The sequence below is a fragment of the Triticum urartu genome, chromosome 7 (assembly GCF_003073215.2).
Source record: "Triticum urartu cultivar G1812 chromosome 7, Tu2.1, whole genome shotgun sequence".
In the NCBI taxonomy this organism is placed as follows: Eukaryota; Viridiplantae; Streptophyta; class Magnoliopsida; order Poales; family Poaceae; genus Triticum; species Triticum urartu.
In genome coordinates this window covers 98,040,423-98,063,185 of record NC_053028.1, presented here as the reverse complement: position 1 = coordinate 98,063,185, position 22,763 = coordinate 98,040,423, and positions in this window count along the sequence as shown.

Sequence of the window (22,763 nt, the reverse complement as noted above, 5' to 3'; positions counted from 1 at the left end):
GTTCAAGGAGAGGGTCATTAAGGAGGGCCCTTGGGAGGAAGGAGGGGATGCGGACAATGTGTGGATGAAGATGGCAACTTGCATTCGTAAGGTGGCCTCGGAGGAGTTTGGAGTGTCCAGGGGAAGGAGAAGCGAAGATAAGGATACCTGGTGGTGGAATGATGATGTCCAGAAGGCGATTAAAGAGAAGAAAGATTGCTTCAGACGCCTATACCTGGATAGGAGTGCAGACAACATAGAGAAGTACAAGATGGCGAAGAAGGACGCAAAGAGAGCTGTTGGTGAAGCAAGGGGTCGGGCATATGAGGACCTCTACCAACGGTTAGGCACGAAGGAAGGTGAAAGGGACATCTATAAGATGGCCAAGATCCGAGAGAGGAAGACGAGGGACATTGGCCGAGTCAAATGCATCAAGGACGGAGCAGGCCAACTCTTGGTGAAGGACGAGGAGATTAAGCATAGATGGCGGGAGTACTTCAACAAGCTGTTCAATGGGGAGAATGAGAGTTCTACCATTGAACTAGACGACTCCTTTGATGAGACCAGCATGCGTTTTGTGCGGCGAATCCAGGAGTCTGAGGTGAAGGAGGCTTTAAAAAGGATGAAAGGAGGCAAGGCGATGGGCCCTGATTGTATCCCCATTGAGGTGTGGAAAGGTATCGGGGACATAGCAATAGTATGGCTAACCAAGCTTTTCAACCTCATTTTTCGGGCAAACAAGATGCCAGAAGAATGGAGACAGAGTATATTAGTACCAATCTTCAAGAACAAGGGGGATGTTCAGAGTTGTACTAATTACCATGGAATTAAGCTGATGAGCCATACAATGAAGCTATGGGAGAGATTCATTGAGCACCGCTTAAGAAGAATGACAAGCGTGACCAAAAATCAGTTTGGTTTCATGCCTGGGAGGTCGACCATGGAAGCCATTTTCTTGGTATGACAACTTATGGAGAGATATAGGGAGCAAAAGAAGGACTTGCATATGGTGTTCATTGACTTGGAGAAGGCCTATGATAAGATACCGCGGAATGTCATGTGGTGGGCCTTGGAGAAACACAAAGTCCCAGGAAAATACATTACCCTCATCAAGGACATGTATGATAATGTTGTGACAAGTGTTCGAACAAGTGATGTCGACACCGATGACTTCCCGATTAAGATAGGACTGCATCAGGGGTCAGCTTTGAGCCCTTATCTTTTTGCATTGGTGATGGATGAGGTCACAAGGGATATACAAGGAGATATCCCATGGTGTATGCTCTTTGCGGATGATGTGGTGCTAGTTGACGATAGTCGGACGGGGGTAAATAGGAAGTTAGAGTTATGGAGACAAACCTTGGAATCGAAATGGTTTAGGCTTAGTAGAACTAAAACCGAGTACATGATGTGCGGTTTCAGTACTACTAGGTGTGAGGAGGAGGAGGTTAGCCTTGATGGCCAGGTGGTACCTCGGAAGGACACCTTTCGGTATTTGGGGTCAATGTTGCAGGAGGATGGGGGTATTGATGAAGATGTGAACCATCGAATCAAAGCCGGATGGATGAAGTGGCGCCAAGCTTCTGGCATTCTCTGTGACAAGAGAATGCCACAAAAGCTAAAAGGCAAGTTCTACAGGACGGCGGTTCGACCCGCAATGTTGTATGGCGCAGAGTGTTGGCCGACTAAAAGGCGACATGTTCAACAGTTAGGTGTGGCGGAGATGCGTATGTTGAGATGGATGTGTGGCCACACGAGGAAGGATCGAGTCCGGAATGATGATATACGAGATAGAGTTGGGGTAGCACCAATTGAGGAGAAGCTTGTCCAACATCATCTGAGATGGTTTGGGCATATTCAGCGCAGGCCTCCAGAAGCTCCAGTGCATAGCGGACGGCTAAAGCGTGCGGAGAATGTCAAGAGAGGGCGGGGTAGACCGAATTTGACATGGGAGGAGTCCGTTAAGAGAGACCTGAAGGATTGGAGTATCACCAAAGAGCTAGCTATGGACAGGGGTGCGTGGAAGCTTGCTATCCATGTGCCAGAGCCATGAGTTGGTTGCGAGATCTTATGGGTTTCACCTCTAGCCTACCCCAACTTGTTTGGGACTAAAGGCTTTGTTATTGTTGTTGTTGTTTGGTTTAATAGATCTGAAAATAAATGCAAAGGAAAAGTAGATCACAAAGGCAAATATATGAGAAAGAGACCCGGGGGCCGTAGGTTTCAGTAGTGGCTTCTCTCGAGAAAAGTAGCAAACGGTGGGTGAACAAATTACTGTTGGGCAATTGATAGAACTTCAAATAATCATGACGATATCCAGGCAATGATCATTATATAGGCATCACATCCAAGATTAGTAGACCGACTCCTGCCTGCATCTACTACTATTACTCCACACATCGACCACTATCCAGCATGCATCTAGTGTATTAAGTTCATGGAGAAACGGAGTAATGCAATAAGAACGATGACATGATGTAGACAAGATCTATCTATGTAGAGATAGACCCCCATCATTTTATTCTTAGTAGCAACGATACATACGTGTCAGTTCCCCTTTTGTCACTGGGATCAAGCACCGTAAGATCGAACCCACTACAAAGCACCTCTTCCCATTGCAAGATAAATAGATCAAGTTGGCCAAACAAAACCCAAATATCGGAGAAGAAATATGAGGCTATAAGAGATCATGCATAAAAGAGATCAAATGAACTCAAATACTTTCATGGATATAAAAAGATATATCTGATCATAAACTCAAAGTTCATCGGATCCCAACAAACACACCACAAAAAGAGTTACATCATATGGATCTCCAAGAGACCATTGTATTGAGAATCAACCGAGAGAGAGGAATCCATCTGGCTACTAACTACGGACCCTAAGGTCTACAAAGAACTACTCACGCATCATCCGAGAGGCACCAATGGAGGTGGTGAACCCCATCCGAGATGGTGTCTAGATTGGATCTGGTGGTTCTAGACTCTGCGGCAGCTGGATCAATATTTCGTCGACTCCCCTAGGGTTTTGGGAATGTTGGGGTATTTATAGAGCAAAGAGGTGGTCCGGGGGCATCCGAGGTGGGCACAACCCACCAGGGCACGCCTGGGCCTCCCGGCGCGCCCTGGTGGGTTGTGCTCTCCTCGGAGCACCCCCAGGCGCAGCCAGGACCCATTAGGTGTCTTCTGGTCCATAAAAAATCTCTGTAAAGTTTCGTGGCATTTGGACTCCGTTTGGTATTGATTTTCTGCGATGTAAAAAACATTCAAAAAAAGCAACTGGCACTTGGCACTATGTCAATAGGTTAGTACCAAAAAATGATATAAAATGATTACAAAACATCCAAGATTGATAATATAACAACGTGGAACAATCAAAAATTATAGATACGTTGAAGACATATCAAGATCCCATCTTGCGACCTTTTTCGGCACCCTACCGGAGGGGGATTCGATTACGGAGGGCATCTACATCAACCCTATTGCCCTTTCGATGAAGCGTGAGTAGTTTACCACAGACCTACGGGTCCATAGCTAGTAGCTAGATGGCTTCTTCTCTCTCTTTGATTATCAATACCATGTTCTCCTTGATGTTCTTGGAGATCTATCTGATGTAATCTTCTTTTGTGGTGTGTTTGTCGAGATCCGATGAATTGTGGATTTATGATCAGATTATCTATGAATATTATTTGAATCTTCTCGGAATTCTTATATGCGTGATTTAATATCTTTGTATTTCTCTTCGAATTATCGGTTTAGTTTGGTCAACTAGATTGATTTTTCTTGCAATGAGAGAGGTGCTTAGATTTGGGTTCAATATTGCGTGATTTCACCCAATGACATAGTAGGGGTAGCGAGACACGCATTGCATTATTGCCATCAGGGATAACAAGATGGGGCTTTCATCATATTTCTTGAGTTTATCCAGCTACATCATGTCATCTTACTTAATGTGTTACTCTGTTCTTATGAACTTAATACTCTAGATGCAGGCAGGAGTCGGTCGATGTGTGGAGAAATAGTAGTAGATGCAGGCAAGAGTTGGTCTACTTAATACGGACGTGGTGCCTATATTCATAATCATTGCCTTGGATATCATCATAACTTTGTGCTTTTCTATCAATTGCTCGATAGTAATTTGTTTACCCACCGTATTATTTGCCTTCAAGAGAGAAGCCTCTAGTGAAACCTATGGCCCCGGGGTCTATTTTCCTCATTATATTTTCAGATCTATATATCAAAAATACAAAAATACCTTGCGGCACTTTATTTATATTTTCTTTATTTTACGTTTTAGAAATATTTTATATCAATCTCTATTGGATCTTACCTTTGCAATTAGCTGTGAAGGGATTGAGAACCCCTTCTCCGCGTTGGGTGCAAGTGTTTGATTGTTTGTGTAGGTGCATATATTGGGGACTTGTGTGTTTCTCCTACTGGATTGATACCTTGGTTCTCTACTTTGCTGCATCACCATTTCCTCTTCAAGGGAAAAACTAGCGCAAGCTCAAGAAGTAGCAGTAATTTGTAATGAGCAACAAGTAGCAATTGTAACAAAGGTGCAGCAAGGCAGCCCAATCCTATTTATAACAAAGGACAGGCAGGAACTTTCTCTTATAGCAAGCAAAGTGTTCTTGAGGACACATGGGAATTCATCTAGTCACTTTCATCATGTTTGTTTGATTCGCGTTCGTTACTTTGATAATTTGATATCTTGGTGGACCGGTGCTTGGGTGTTGTTCTTACTTGAATAAGTCTCCCACTTATGGTTACCCCCACTCGCAAGCATCCACAACTACGAAAAAAGAATTAACATAAATCTAACCATAGCATGAAACATATGGATCCAAATCAGCCCCTTACGGAATAGCGCATAAACTTGGGTTTAAGCTTCTGTCACTCTAGAAACCCATCATATAATTATCCATAATGCCTTCCCTTAGGCCCAGAGATGGTGAAGTGTCATGTAGTCTACGTTCACATGACACCACTAAAGGAAGCAACAACGTACATACCATCAAAATATCGAACGAATACCAAATTCACATGATTACTTATAACCGGACTTCTCCCATGTCCTCAAGAACAAACGTAACTACTCACAAATCATATTAGTGTTCAAGATCAGAGAGGTATTGAATAAGATTAAGGATCTAAACATATAATCTTCCACCAAATAAACCAACTAGCATCAACTACACGATGTAATCAACACTACTAGCACCACAGGTACCAATCTGTGGTTTTAACATAATTATTGAATACAAGAGATGAACTAGGGTTTGAGATGAGATGGTGCTGGTGATGATATTGATGAATATTGGTCCTCCCGCGATGAGAGGGTCGTTGGTGATGTCGATGGCTTCAATTTCCCCTCCCGGAGGGAAGTTTCCACGGTGGAATCGCTCCGCCGGAGAGAAAAAGTGCTCCAACCCAGGTTCCGCCTCGAGATGGAAGCGCTTCGTCCTGAAACCTTTCTTCTAATTTTTTTCTAGGTCAAATGACACCTTACAGCAAAAGATGGGCTTCGGAGGCCTGCCAGGGGTGCCACAAGTCCAGGGGCGCGCCCTAGGCTTGTGGCTACCTGGTGGGGCCCCTACTGATGATTCTTTTGCCAATAACTTTTATATATTCGAAAATAATTCTCCGTCAATTTTCAGGTCATTTGGAGTTGTGCAGAAAACGTGTCTCCGATATAGCCCTTTTCGGTCCAGAATTCCTGTTGCCGGCAATCTCCCTCTTCATGTGACACTTGCAAAATAAGAGAGAAAGTGCATAAGAATTGTATCATAAAGTGAAATAATGGTCCAAATTGCATTAAATATCAATAAGAAAACATGATGAAAAATGGACATATCAATGCCTTGCACTCCACCTCTTTCGCGTTGATCGCCGACTCGCCTGTGATGGGCTCTTAGAGCGCCCCCGTGGCCGCACCCCCTCCGTCCTAAAAATGTAATAACCCATGAAAAAGAGAAATACCTCAACCTCGACTAGTCGCAGCCTTGCAGGCGGGAAGAGACGGACAGACGAGGAACCCGTACTTGATATTGGTCGAGAAGGGGACCGGTTCTTGACGGCTATGAACATGGACGGAGCTAGATGAGTACATGGCATACATATGTACACCCATCATTTGTGGTTAAAAATGAGTATATAGGTACATCTATTAAATCATATGGTTTAGTAAATATATTATTAAATTTGCACGTTGGTGCTCCCAAAAAGAGTATATCTAAAGCAACCCCTCATACATATGGTTAAATTTCCACTCTACAATTTTCTACAAATATGCTTTCATAATCATATAGTGCAAGCACTACATGATATTTGGTAAACCATATGTTTCAGGGATATCTAACACAGATATCTATAAACTAGTGCCTACGTTCCTAAATATAAGACCTTTTAGATATTTCAATATGAACTACATATGAAGCAAAATAAGTGAATCTACAATATAAAGTATGTCTATATGTATCCATATGTAATCTGTATTGAAATATCTAAAAGGGCACATATTTAGAAACGGAGGGAGTATATAATTTACACAAGTACCAGAAAACTAATTAAAAATAATTTCTAGCGCAATGCATGAGTATTTTTCAATGATATACATTACAGATAAATAATACAACTAATATTTAATTGGTTATGTTGTTAAGTATGTCGAATATGTAATGAAAATTTATAGTCCTTAACATGTTAGTATGGTAAGTACAAAATTTTAGTATAAAATATGTATATATCAAGAGCCACGGGACGAATCCTCGACCACATGGAACCCATGGATTCAAGCATGGGTTTGATTTGTTCGATGTACGAAGTGGGGGATAAGGGAGGTTTAGGGGTTGTTTGCAGAAGCGGAAAATGAAATGAAATGAAATGTGGCAGCTGAGCCGAGCGGGTGACAGAGAGGGCGTTGGTTTAGTAGAGAGGCTTTGTAGTTTGGAGGCGTTTTCCCTCTGTTTTACGGGGCCCACCGAAGCGTGAATGAATCAAGACTTCCAGTCTACAAGCAGGTGAGGATTGTCACAACTTGGTAAATCTTGCATATCGTAGCTTTAATATTCAATGTCATTAATTTTGAGTTATTTTTGTAAGGAACGACATCATTTTGATACCTTAACTTGGCCTTGGTTGGATGGCAAATATACTATAAAGTCATTTTATAATGCGTCAATTTGAATTGTATACAATTTCCTTTTAAATTTCTACACAAGGTTAAATTTCCACCAAAAATTCAGGCATTCATGCAGTTTACATTATGTAATAGTATTTTCACATAAGACAGTGTTTTGAAAAGTAGTTGCGAATAAAATACAAATTGGGTTTTCTATGGTAAAGAGGAGTTAGTTGATCATTTGTTTTTACATTGTTCTGTAGCTAAGTTTATGTGGAGATTGTTACAGTTCACTTTCAATTTGAGATTACCTCCTGCTAACATGATCACTTTGTTTATTTCCTGGCTTGCACAATATGGAAAACAAAAGAAAATTATGCTCTACAGTGGCATTTGTGGTCTATTTGGAATTGTAAAAATGAAATATGTTTGAATGTGGCAGGGTGCTTGACCCTTTTTGTGATTCTTCATATAGCTTGTTCCTTAATCATCTCTTGGGTTGTCTTATAGAAAAAACAAGAAAAGCAAGGTGGTATGTCTGCTCAAGTGGGTAACAAGTGAGATCCTACATGTTGCGAAAGGATGGCACCTTGGTGTTCTTCATATTAGAGGTGGCTAAGGGGAACATGAAGGCGACAAAGGGATCTATTGTTGTTCTGTTAGAAGCCCGGAAATCTTCATTTAATATCTTTGTGTAGGAGCAACATTAACTTTGAGTCTATATCATGTTTCTTCCTAGGATGTATCATTCCCTTGGTTCACCTCCTTTAAATGTAATATGGAGTCAGTGTTTTGGGAGTTCGTATGGTGGTGTTTATTTCTAGTTTTGTGTTGGATGATGGATATGGTGAGAGTTCGGATATGTACCCTTGCTATTGGTGTAGGTTGTTGTGATGTTATTTTGTAGTAGTTTATCACTTTGGTAGGCTGCTTTTGGTGGTATGCTTGTAAGCATCTCTAATGGTTTCTATTAATAAATTGGCGTGAAACCCCTTTTACTCAAAAATATATTTGGATGTGTCCCTATAAAAATCATATTATTAACACATCATTAATTTCGACTTACCACTATATGTTTAATCCTACGGTCTTTTTAGATTGGAGATTAAGATATGAGTGCTTTGGACTCGGGCCCTTTTTAGAGTAATTGTGACCATTAAACAACAACTGAGTTACAAGACTTACATACACAGAAAATAATAGTACCAATAAAACATATGTCTTGGAAATATTGCAAAAATGACCTCAATAAAAATAAAAATACAAGAAGGCTCATTGAAGTTTTTGCACACATCGAAGCTAGAGCCGCCACCAGTTCCAACATTGTCAAGATGCTCGTCAAAATGGAAGCTCACCTCCATTGTTGCATGTTCCAGGATCACACCGTCGTCAAATATGCTTGTAAAGTTGAATAATTGAACCATTGTGAGCATCAAACCATTTATTCATATGGCATCTTAGTCGGGGGTTGTCCCCATGCTAGCCTGAACCTGAATGTGATGCACCGCACCGACAAGGACAAAAAAGACAAATGGATCTGCCGCCTACAGGCCACCATCCCCATTCCAGGAACACAAATTCGTCCCGGTTGTTGGCGCGACCACGACATGCAATGACTCGAGACAAACAAAAAAGCTAAACTCATCTTAGAGTGACGAGCACACAAAATCACCGGTTGTTCATCGACATCATCGAGAGCATCCTTGTGGTGGGTTAGAAACCAAGGCAAATTTATTTGACGCAACACCGTCTTCATGGCCTCTGTACCACAAAAGAAAACAATGGTTCAAGCTGAAACAACAAGGAAGAGAAACAAGAATCCCCCTCCACGCACCATGGGAGTAGAAAATGGGGTGTAAACCGTTGCTTTGTAGGTAGGTTTTTTTATTTGGGAGCTATTTGTTGTACGGAAAGCCTCGTATTGTTGACGACATCCACTGATTGTCCCTCGTGTCGAATGAGAGAATCTCACGTTCTCTTGAAACAATGTTTTATGACCTCTTGGAACATCTCTCCTATCTCCCCATGAGATGGACCCCTCAACCCATGCCTTTCCGATCCTACCTATGATACCTCAGTTTGTCCATCACATGCATTAGATCATCAATTTTTCATTGCCAACTATAAAATTATAAACTCCCTATCATCAGTGATTAATATTTGATATAGTTCACCCTTTGATTCGGCTATAGGAGTATATTTCATATTTCTATGTGGACATTTGCACAAGAGGTGGAGATTTCCATGACTTAGTAAAGCTTCCACGGTGAATGCATGGAGTATGCATAATTTTGTGAAGGACAGACATGCTCAATCAGGCATTTATTTGAGCGCTAGGGTAGCTTATGTCCTTTTAACTACCCTTCATAGATCTAGAGAAGCCTCGAGGTGAGCTTGAGAGATTTTGTTGAGTTACATCGCTTGCTACCTCATTTTATTATTATGTGATATAAACTCTTTGTCTTATGTGGTGCCCTAAACTCCTATGCCGCACTTATGCTACATATCTTTGCTTCAGTGCATACTTCTGGGTCATTGCCATATTCTTTTGGTGTGTGTGCATCTTAATTCTATTAGATCTTCTATGTGCACTCCATCAAGATTCATGTGCTATAGAAGAGTTTACCATGTACCTAATCGATTGTGCATTTGCATTCAAACAAAAATATTCATTAGTGCACAATTTTTTTTTATTTTAATTATGATTTAACTTATATAGTTTTCACTTTATTTCTTGTGCAGACTGTTTCTTGTAATAAAGATCGGGGTGCTTCAAATTCCCATTTTCTGTGTAAGTGGTTTTTTGTTCAGATGATTGTTGTATTGGTTGTAGTCCATTATTTTTACCATGATTTGTTCCTTGGTTGTTTGTGTTGTTTGTGTGCAAGTTTATGATGTGTTCCATGTAATTTTTTTGTTTCCTTGTATTTTTAATTAGTTTTAATATGTATGTAATTTTTATTAAGAAGTGATTAAATTTTGTATTATTATGTTCGGATGTTTTTTAATATTCGTAGTGAAGTTGTTTTCTCACGAGCTCTCCTTCTTGTGGTGAAGTTAGGTTTTTTTTAACAGTTGAAGTTAGGTTGTTTGTCACTATTTATATTTATTTTCTTCTTGCATGTATTAGGAGGGGTTTAAAATTGTGATTCTTGTGCCACCATATACTCATCATCTCTTTTCTTTACTAGTAAACTTATTATACTAACAGTTGCAGTATTGTTCTTTGAGCAAGTTCTTATTTTATTAGTAATTGTAAAGTTGTGTCTTTTCCATTTATTTTAATTATGTTAGTTAATGTTTTATTTTTTCCTTTTATTAGCTATTTGAATCTATTTTAATTGTTTGTATTTCATACTTTTCTATTGATGTGATTTCTATTACAGATTGTAATAGTGTCTTTTGTTTTGGGGTTGCTTTACATGATTAATTTGTATTATTTTTTTATTTTGTACGTTAAAGATCAAATATCTTTGTTGATTAGTTGTTTTCCTAAAGATTGTGATGAGAAGACTGCTTCAAATGTTGAAAATTTGGTATTAGACACTCTGAGTAGCAATCTTAATGCTTCGGTCGTGATCCTAGTTGCAACTATTTAGATTCACATTTGAGAAATGATGATACTATCAACCTCTGATGAGTATGGTTTGCGTAATGTGAACTCTAAGGGTAGTATTATCTAGTTATTTATTGATTCTTTTAGTATTGTCTTTGAAATTTGTCCTGATTTTTCATTATTTGTTATTGTGTCTTTTAGATCAAAGAAGAAGTTCTCCATGTAACAATTTTACTAGCAGTGATGGTTATGAAGACTCTAGAGGTTCTTATTATGTCGCTTTGCTTTAGCTTGGTTTCATGTTTTGTTAGGAGTGATGTTTTTATGTGTTCATTATATATTTTTATTTTATTAGTTAGACCATTTCATGGTGATTCCTCAGTCTAATCATGCACGGGGTGAAGCTTTAAATGGAATTGGAGGTTTATTCCTTTTAAGCATTTGAGAGTCATTATTGCTCCTATTATGCTTGTGCAATTTTTACCTCTGTCTAATGCAAATTTCTAATTTCTTATAATGATTTTAGGTTCCAACTCTTGGGAGAAGCAGTCATGTTGCTAATGATAATGAAGTTCTTGCTACATGTAGTACTAAAATTGCAAGGCATTCCGTTCAAGTAGATGTCGTTTTGTTATTGCATTATCTCTTCTTTTTTCTTATGTTTGTGGTGATTTTATTTCAACTACCCTTTCTCATTTTTATTCTTATTAGGTTATTTATTGTTTCTTATTTTCTTTTTTATTACGATAAAGATTTTGAGCAAGTTCATTTAATTCCTAATGTGATGAGGAAATTGATTCCTCCGGGTTCTTCTTGTTGTCCTATTAATGATTAGACGTCTTGGCGAATGGTTCCTCCTGTAAGCAGTAATGCAAAGTGATTTAGTTTCAATAATATGACTAATTCAAAAGAGTGTTTAAATTGTGTCGATGATAATGTATGTTTAATTTCATGTTTTTGTAGTATAATTTAGTTGTTTTATTGTGTTTTCTCATGTAAATCTATTTTAATTTATTTATTTTCTTCAATGATGTTGCTCATGTTAAAGTATCTCAAGTTGAATCTCAATGTACCCTTGATAAGTACATGCCTTTTAAGAAGAAGTCCTTGTTTCCAGAAAAACTTCGCCTCAAGCAAGATAACAATTATTGTTAGTGTATGTTGTATTCTAAGTTTTAAATATTAAATTTCAATTTGTAGTTTATTTTTTATGCTTTTGTTTGTATTATTTATGATTCTGGTAAATTCAACTATTTTCCAATCAATTCCTCTAAAATTCCTTTTTTGCCACAAGATGATCCATGGTTGCATAACTATTTTAGGCATGCTAACCAAGTGTGTTTTGACTGGCTTCTATTTCAGTGTCCATAACTATTTTTTAACGTTTTCTTATGTATACAGCTTAATTATTTTGTTAGGGTTCCTATGGTTATCAAACTGCAGTACAAATGCACACCCTGCCTATCTCGAATGAAACTTTGTGTGGTATTACGAGTTCTGTCAAGGTTTGTGTTTTCTTATACAGTTTTCTATTTTTTTATTTTTGTCTTATTATTTGATATTCTCATCTATTTGTTTTTTTGTCAGTGTCATGGGTCTACACCAGTGGCTTCTCATTCATCTTCTTTCCCTGTTGTTTCTAGAACTCATCAGGATCAGGTTGTTTTTGAAGTCAGGCTTTCTGGGAATTGTATAAAATCTATGAATAACCTAGTTTATGGTTTTCAAATCTGGGATCTCCTCTCAGAAGCGTACTTTAAAGTATGGGCCTCCAAGAATTTTGTATCCTAGCAAGTACAATGATTCTCCTTATCGTACTTTTGAATTAAAGTTTCCTCTCACTAATCAGGTGCTTAAGTATCATCATGCCATTGTCGATTTGTCTCTATGAAGATTTAAGTAGTAAGTTTATTTTTCTTATTTAACTTTCTATAATCATTTTAGCATCTTGTTGGTTCTTTGATTTACTATTGTTTTAAGCTTGCTATGGGAAAGTAACGCAGCTTTTTTCCCCATGATACTTCTTTTCTATGAATGGGTTGATGGATACCTATATTGTTAATGTTTTCTGGCAAAAATTCTCAATGAATAAAAAGGCAAAAGACTAAAATTCATCACTTCTTCCATTCTCTTATTGCAAGTTTGTTTTATTTTCTTTTTGTTAGTTGTTGGTAATTTTATTTAGCTTTGATTCTTTTACTTTTGTTTTTAAAATTATTTTTGATTCTTGTTGTTTGATTTTAACAGGAGCATTTCACTAAGATGGATACTTATGACACTGAAGAGCTTCGTCAGCAAAAAGAGCAATGGTTAAGATGTGTTTTGGTCTTGCCTCTCGACCTAGGAAAATTCATACACGAGAGGTGGTTCGTGTTTTAGTTTTTCACTATAATCATTGTAGCTTTGTTACCTCATTTTTTTCTTTGGTCTTGGTGCAAGTAATTATATTTGTATGTGTGATTTTTAGGTTCATTTTCCGGTTCTTCATAGGAACCAATATTTTGATTTGGTTCTGTTGTTCCAGAACGAACTTTTTGTATTTCTAGATTCACTCCATGCTCAGGATAGTGATTACCACAAAGAACTGTCCAATTCCCTAGTATGTTTATTGCTTCTTATTATTTAATGTTTTATTCTCCTATTTATTTACTTATTTATTTCCTACTGTACTTATATTTATTATATATATATATATTTATATTCCAATTTTTCAGAAATGTTGAAATGAGTTTGGATCCAAGCTTAAAGATTTCATCATTTGGAGTGTCTTTTTTTCAAACACATAGTACATTTTTTGTATAATTATAAACCATTTTCTTACATACATTTTAAACAATTTAATACATGGTAACATTTTACAGATACTTGTATTGAACTTTTTTCATTGGAATACACGTTGAAACATTTTTGATACAAAACATTATTCCTACGTTGAATAAAAAAATTATACATTGCATGATTTTCTTTAAATGTCATGAAGATTTTGTTTGAAACACATGAACCTTTTTATAAAATAAAACATACAATTTTTGACTGGCACAAAACATTTTTTTTCAATTACAAGGATACTTTTACATTGTATTTTTTTCCAAATGTCGCATATATTTTTAGAAACCCGTGAACATTTATTTAATGTTACAATAATTTTTATAAATGGTACAAACATTTTTTTAAAGGTTGAGTGAACATTTTCACACTAAATTTACACATTATAACGGCAATGACCATTCAAAAAAATAATTTTATTTTCCGTAATATATTTATTTGGTATTTTCAAAAAGACAGGAAAAAAACATCTGTATCTTCAGTGTGAATTAAACATTTCTTTAGGTTACAGTGTGAATTAAACATGGTCTGGTTACTGGGCCGCACCAGTACCGACTCCCTATGGGCGACCCTTGCATAGGAGTCGCCCGAAGTGGACATTTTTTTAAAACATGGACATTTTTTTAAGACATGATTTGTTTAAAACTCCGAACAGAATATGAAATGGTGACAAAAATGTGTAGTTGTTTTCAAAATTTTAAAATGGGAATTTATTTTAAAATACAAATAAATTTTTAAGACAATTTTTTTTCAATTTTGTGAACATTTCTGAAAGCCAACCAATTTTTCAAATTCTAAAAAAATTGTAATCATGAACATTTTTTGAATTAATGAAAATTAATTAACAAAAAAAACTATTTGAAATTTGGAACACCAAATAGGTTACTTCTCAATATAATTTCTTTCAAATTTAGTAAATTTCATGTCTGAATTCTTCAATACCCTTTTTTGTAGAATAATCATGTGGCTAACAGCGCACATAATTTTTGAAAACATAATTGTTTTCTTTCAAAACAATTGAACCTTTTTATACATAGCAAACATTTTTTGAAATTCCAAACAATTTTTAAAAGGCCGAATAAATTAATATATACGGACACAGAATTTATAAATTTAAACAAAAGGAGAAAAAGAAAAGGGAAAAGGGAAAAAGCGGAACGAGAATTGTTGTTAAAACAAGAAAACCTCGGCAGAAAAAGAAGTTGTCTGATGGCCGGCCCAGAACTGGTAAAACCACAATTCACACATTTATATTCAATGGTCGACCCATATATCGGTCGCATGTGCGATCTTGTGAGACTGCATCGACAAGGAATTTTTTTGGATTATATACAAGAACGTTATCTTAAAAAGAAGAAAGAAAAGAATATGAAAAATAAACGAAAAAGGAAAAAATGAGCTAGAAAAAAAAATGACCCAGTTCAGGAACCTCCTAGAAGGTTTGCAAAACCGCAAAAACCCGGTTCATGAACCACCAAGAAGATTAGCAAAACCAGAAAAAACCGGCTGGGAGAAGAAGATTCCCAAAATAGGAATGTGGAATCTGCCGCATTTGGCGTCAGATAGCTTTCTCATAGATGTCCCTGTTTTCTCATTTCTTTTTATTTTCTGTAATGTTCTTTTTTCGTCTTTGACAATAATTCAGGATTTCAAAAAACTTCCAAACTGAATAGTATTTTTTAGGAAAAACATGTTTGTGTATTGAAAAAAAATCTTAAATTGGAAAAAATGTTCAAAATTTATAAAATGCTAACAAATTCTGATAGTGTTCCCAATTATGAAAAAATATTCGGGACACCATAAAATATTCGCAAATTCAAAAAATATTAGCGTTTTTTTGAAAGATTAAAAAAATGTGCACGTATGCAAAACATGTTCATGCGTTCGAAAACTGCACAAGATTCCAAAATTATGATGATTTCAAAAGTATTCATGAATTTAAGAAAATGTACATGAGTTTGGAAACTGTTCACGAATTTATAAAAAATGTCCACGAGTTTTTCAAAAATAGTTATCGATTTTGGAATAACCGTTCATGAATTCACAACATGTTAGGGAACTCGGAAACAATTAACTAATTGAGATTCAAGAATTTAGAAAAAAAAATTGCAAATTCAAAAAATGTGCGAGAATTCTAAAAAGATCCTGAATTAAAAAATGTTTGAGAATTCTAAAATTGTTCATGAATTTACAAAAAATGACAAATTCACTATTTTGAATAACATCGACAAAGTTGAAAGGAAATAAGAAAGAAGGAAAAATAGAAGAACATAAAATAATAACAAAATGCAAAAATTGAATAATGAAAGGAAAAACAAGGTGAAAAAACAAATGAAAAATAGGTCGGTGTGGGAAAACCCAGTATGGGCCGGCCTGCACCGAGGACGTGGCGCGTGAGGAATTTTTTGAAACAACGAACATTTCTTGAAAAATTCTTGACGAGGCCCATGCGCCCAGTAGGAATCAACTGCGCAGTTATGCTAAATCCGGTCCAGATGTCGTCTCACGGAGTGGGCTGTTTCTTGCATCTTTCTGGGCCGTCCATTATTGTCGGGCCCCCGCTTCCCAGCTGCCACCAGCCTTCGCCTACAAGCTTTGCCTCAAATATGGATCGCTAGCTAGGAGGGTTTCTCATGCCGTCACCGTCCCCGCCATCTAAGAAATTTAGGTTCCCCCGCCTTCGGCTGTCATCTTGCCGCTGAGAGGTGGGGGATCTCGGATCTTTCAAGACCTCTATGTCCTTTATCAAAGTCCAGTGATTATCATAGTATCGTGAGAATAAATTTGCTCTCATTCTTTTGGCAGTGCCATGAGATTATATAGTTTTTTTGTCCCTGCAGATCCGATTATTCGGATTTCATGAATTTATGTTGTTCTGTCAGATTTTTTGGGTCTGATTTTTTGTGAAGGTAAAATCTTTCATTGACACCATGGTGAAGATATAATGATTCGACGGCCTGCCCTGCACTTCTAGGGGATCATCCCCGGCCCAGGTACGTTCATCGATAAGGCTTTTCATCTTTTTGGATGGGCGACTCAAGGCGGTTTCGAAAACCATTATCGGTAATGGTCATGCGGGTAGAAAAGTGACAACATCGTTGCTCCGGTCCAATTGCAGCTCTTTATCGAATTCTTTGGAATATTTTTTCAAGCAGAGATTGATACCACGAAGTATTCGCAAAAAAAAAAATTTTGATACCACGAAGAAGGCGTTTTCAAGAAATTCATTGTAATTCCTAGTCATAGGAGTTACTTTGTATATTTCTTGAATCTTAGATCTAAATCAGTGTACGTGTAATTGTTATGAGTATGAATAAAATTACAGGTGTTTTTTTTTAAAAAAACATTGTCTTAGAGTTTCTAAAAAATAAACAAGCTTTGTCTCGAGTTTCTTAAAAAAAAAAAAAGCTTTGTCTCGACGTTCATCGAGCACAGCAAACGTAGCTAAGGTCTTCACGCCGATGGAACGACTGCAACTTGGTCCGATCGACGTTGACGAGAGCTTCATGGTTTCCCCTTCCGTATGCATCAAACGATGTCGACAGTGGTACACCATACACTGCATTCATGTGGTGCGCACCAAGAGACTGCTATGGAGCAGACGCGTGTGGATGCTTAAGCCAAAAGCCTCAAGCAGGACACATGCAGCAGATTTCAGAGGATACTGACCAGTAAACCTTAATAAAGGCCTGCATCCTCAAAGGAAGGCTTGCTTTCACTTTTCGGGACAGAAACGACCGCTGCTTTATAAAGCTGGCCATCCTGCACAGGCAATGACTCTAAACAAAAACCCTAGGTACTTGAAAAAAGTTGTCATCTAGCCAGCGGCAGTACTGTTTTTTGCGCCGGCGAATGAATGAGACGCACGTAGCATTTCAAAAGTTGGCGCCGCAGCAGCGCACACGTGGACAGAGGAGGGTCGGCGTACCAGCTAGAGCTAGTAATATATAGCTCAAGGACAAACACCTATCGTCGAGAAATATAGGAGAGCTAATATATAGCTCGAGGACACACACACCTATCGTCGAGAAATATAGGGTTTTGGTGGACCGATTGGTGAGTACGCACACCTATATTTGTTGCTTCACCGTTGGTTTTATTCATTTCAGCCTGATTTCCAGAGGGTAGAGGCCAATGAAATAGGGCTACTTTTCACAGAATATACCAAGCTGTTGAAGGAAGGAGGACTAAGTCACCCAGGGTTAATTAGGACATTTGCGTGCAAGCTAGTATATTAGGGGTGAAGACAGAAGAGACGTCGTACCTTTATGGTTGGTGCACAACTATCTGAAGGTTGAACGTCGTCCACCGTGGTGTCACCACAAGATTAGCAGTGTTGCCTTAAACCGTGGCACTTCGGCTACACGACTTGCTAGCTGTGGATGATTTGATCGCCCCTATTTGCGCCTGAATAGGACCATCGTGCTAGGACATATCGGAGGTTTTCCCCAAGCTCCTTGCGCCACATGATCATAAAAGATGTTTATCGATGCGTTACATCTAATTTATGTTCTACAACTTTCCTATTGCTCAACTTTACCTGTCTCTCGTCCTTATTGCTATTCACATTTTGTCCTCTCCAAAAACTTCGGTGCGGTTGCACATTCTTTTACGAAAGTTGCTTGAACATGCAACTTCAGTTGACCTAAAAGTGTGCAAATGTGTGTTTGTATTTTCACTAGTCATACCATTTGCATTTTCTACACTCTCTTCGTTTGATTTGCGCGACATGGGTAACAAATCAAATTGCGATGTATGGTAAAAGATACTATATCTTTTGCGAAATATTGCCCGCCCCCCCTTCCCCAAGAGAAAAAAATAGAGGATTGTGAATTATGCGACAAGGGCATTCAAATATTTGCACTCTAAAAACTACTCCCTCCATCCCATACTATAAAGATGTTATTACAAGACGGGGCGGAGGAACTAGCTTGCAAGTTTATTGTTGTCACTTATCAACTAGTATCAAGTGTGGTGCAGTAACCCCCCCCCCCCCCCCCCCCCCCCCCCCCCCCCCCCCCCCCCCCCCCCCCCCCTCCCGCGCGTCTCCTGGCTCTGGGCAAACTACGGTTGGTGCACAATTATCTCAAGGTTGAACGTCGTCGACCGTGGTGTCACCACAAGGTTAGTAGTGTTTGTTTAAACCGTGGCACTTCGGCTACACAACTTGCTAGCTGTGGATGATTTGATCGCCCCTATTTGCATCTGCCTGAATAGGACCATCATGCTAAGACATATCGGAGGTTTTCTCCAAGCTCCTTGCACCACATGTTCATAAAAGACGTTTACCGATGTGTTACATCTGATTCATGTTCCATAACTTTTCTATTGCTCAACTTTACCTGTCTCTTGTCCTTATTAGAAATCACATTTTGTCCTCTCAAAAAACTTCGGCACGGTTGAACATTGAAAAATATAGCTTCAGTGATCTAAGTGTGCAAATGTGTTTTTGTATTTTTCATTAGTTTCATACTATTTGCATTTTGTCTCGACGTTCATCGAGCTAAGGCATGTCAGAGGTCTTCTCCAGGCTTCTTGCACCGCATGTTCATAAAAGACATTTCCCGATGTGTTACATCTAATTTATGTTCTATAGCTTTTCTATTGCTCAACTTTACATGTCTCTTGTCCGTAATACAAGCCACATTTTGTCCTCTCAAAAACTTCAGTGTGGTTGATCATTGTTTTACTAAAGTTGCTTGAAAAATATAGCTTCAGTGATCTAAAAGTGTGCAAATGTGCTTTTGTATTTTTCACTAGTTTCATAGTTTTGCATTTTGTCTCAACGTTCATCGCGCTAAGACATGTCGAAGGTTTTCTCCAATATTATTGCACCACATGTTCATAAAAGACGTTTCTCGATGTGTTACATCTGATTTATGTTCTATATAGCTTTTCTATTGCTCAATTTTACCTGTCTCTTGTCCGTATTACAAGTCACATTTTGTCCTCTCAAAAAACTTCGGTGTTGTTGATAATTGTTTTACTAAAGTTGCTTGAAAAATATAGTTGCAGTGATCTAAAAGTGCGCAAGTGTGCTTTTTTATTTTTCACTAGTTTCATAGTATTTGCATTTTGTCTCGAAGTACATGGAGCTAAGACATGTCGAAGGTTTTCTCCAAGCTTCTTGCACCACATATTCATAAAAGACGTTTCCCGATGTGTTACATCGGATTTATGTTCTATAGCTTTTCTATTGCTCAACTTTACCTGTCTCTTGTCTGTATTACCAGTCGCATTTTGTCCTCTCAAAAAACTTCGGTGCGGTTGATCATTGTTTTATTAAAGTTGCTTGAAAAATTATAACTTCAGTGATCTAAAAGTGTGCAAATGTGCTTTTGTATTTTTCACTAGTTTCATAGTATTTGCATTTTGTATCGATGTTCACCGAGCTAAGGCATATCGGAGGTTTTCTCTAGGCTTCTTGCACCACATGTTCATAAAAGACATTTTCCGATGTGTTACATCTGATTTATGTTCTATAGCTTTTTTATTGCTCAACTTTAGCCGTCTCTTGTGCGTATTACAAATCACATTTTGTTCTCTGAAAAAACTTAAGTGCGGTTGATTGTTGTTTTACTAAAGTTGCTTGAATAGTATAACTTCATTGATCCAAAAGTGTGCAAATGTGCTTTATTTTTCACCAGTTTCATTGTATTTGCATTTTGTCTCGACGTTCATTGAGCTAAGAAATGTCGGAGGTTTTCTCCAGACTTCTTGTACCACATGTTCATAAAAGATGTTTCCCCAGGTGTTACATTTCATTTATGTTCTATAAGCCTGTTTGGTTTATGCCCAAGACTGCCCTCCTAAATCATTAGAGTCTTTGGCGAGCCAAAAAATTGGCGACATATTCGACCACCCATGTTTCGCCAGCAACTGGGCACATAAATTACAGAGAGAGGGCTGGGGCGTCGTGGGCTTGCCAAAATTTTGGTTCCCATCCAAACACGATGCAGCCTTTCAGTCAACGCCAATATATTGGCATGGCACACGATGGATCCAATCCAAACAACTCCTATAACTTTCTATTGCTCAACTTTACCTGTCTCTTGTTCGTATTAGAAGTCACATTTTGTCCTCTCAAAAAACTTCGATAAGGTTGATAATTGTTTTACTAAAGTTGCTTAAAAAATATAGCTTCAGTGATCTAAAAGTGTGCAAATGTGCTTTTGTATTTTTTACTAGTTTCATAGTATTTGCACTTTGTCTCGACGTTCATGGAGCTAAGACATGTCGAAGGTTTTCTCCAAGCTTCTTGCACCACATGTTCATAAAAGACGTTTCCCAAGGTGTTACATCTGATTTATGTTCAATAGCTTTTCTATTGCTCAACTTTACCTGTCTCTTGTTCGTATTACAAGTCACATTTTGTCCTCTCAAAAAACTTTGGTGCGGTTGATCATTATTTTACTAAAGTTGCTTGGAAAATATAATTTCAGTGATCTAAAAGTGTGCAAATGTGTTTTTTTATTTTTCACTAGTTTTATAGTATTTTCATTTTGTCGCAACATTCACCGAGCTAAGGCATGCCGGAGGTTTTCTCCATGCTTCTTGCACCACATGTTCATAGAAGACGTTTCCGATGAGTTACCTCTGATTTATGTTCGACTGCTCAACTTTACATGTATCTCCGTATTACAAGTCACATTTTGTCCTCTTAAAAACTTCGGTGCGGTCGATCATTGTTTTACTAAAATTGCTTGAAAAATATAACTTCAGTGATCTAAAAATGTGCAAATGTGCCTTTGTATTTTTACTAGTTTCATAGTATTTGCATTTTGTCTCAACGTTCACCGAGCTAAGGCATGTCGGAGGTTTTCTCCAGGCTTCTTGCACCACATGTTCATAAAAGACATTTCCCAATGTGTTACATCTGATGTTCTATAGCTTTTCTATTGCTCTACTTTACCTATCTCTTGTTCGTATTACAAGTCACATTTTTTCCTCTCAGAAAACTTTGATGCGGTTGATCGTTGTTTTACTAAAGTTGCTTGAAAATTATAACTTCAATGATCTAAAAGTGTGCAAATGTGCTTTTGTATTTTTCACTAGTTTTATAGTATTTACATTTTGTCTCGACGTTCATGGAGCTAAGACATGTCAAAGGTTTTCTCCAAGCTTCTTGCACCACATGTTCATAAAAGACGTTTTCCAAGGTGTTACATCTAATTTATGTTCAATAGCTTTTCTATTGCTCAACCTTACCAGTCTCTTGACTATATTACAAGTCACATTTTGTCCTCTCAGAAAAATTCGGTGCGGTTGATCATTATTTTACTAAAGTTGCTTGAAAAATATAATTTCATTGATCTAAAAGTGTGCAAATGTGTATTTGTATTTTTCACTAGTGTTATAGTATTTGCATTTTGTCTCGACATTCATCGAGCTAAGGAATGTCCGAGGTTTTCTCCATGCTTCTTGCACCACATGTTCATAAAAGACGTTTCCGATGTGTTACATCTTATTTATGTTCTACTGCTCAACTTTACCTGTATCTCCGTATTACAAGTCACATTTTGTCCTCTCAAAAACTTTGGTGCGGTTGATCATTGTTTGACTAAAATTGCTTGAAAAATATAACTTCAGTGATCTGAAAATGTGCAAATGTGCCTTTGTATTTTTACTAGTTTCATAGTATTTGCATTTTGTCGCAACGTTCACCGAGCTAAGGCATGTCGGAGGTTTTCTCCAGGCTTCTTGCACCACATGTTCATAAAAGACATTTCCCGATGTGTTACATCTGATTTATATTCTATAGCTTTTCTATTGCTCAAATTTACCTGTCTCTTGTCCATATTACAAGTCACATTTTGTCCTCTCAAAAAACTTCGGTGTGGTTGATCGTTGTTTTACTAAAGTTGCTTGAAAATTATAACTTCAGTGATCTAAAAGTGTGCAAATGTGATTTTGTATTTTTCACTAGTTTCATACTAATATCATTTTGTACACTCTCTCTGTTTGATCTGCACGGCATGCGCAACAAATCAAATTGTGAAGTATGATTAAAAGATAGTATATCTTTCACAAAATATGGCCTCCCTTTTAGGAGAAAAAAATTAGAGGATTGTGGATTTTGTGATAATATGGGCATTCAGATATTCCGCTCCAAAAAAATAGTACTCCCTGTGTAAACTAATATAAGACTTTTTAGATCATTTACGAAGGGAGTAGCTTGCAAGTTTATCGTAATGACTTATCAACTATTTTTTAGTCATTTCTTACAGTTTTGTTAGGGTTTGTGTCCTGCTGAAAGCATAGGTGATCCCCGGGTGATTTT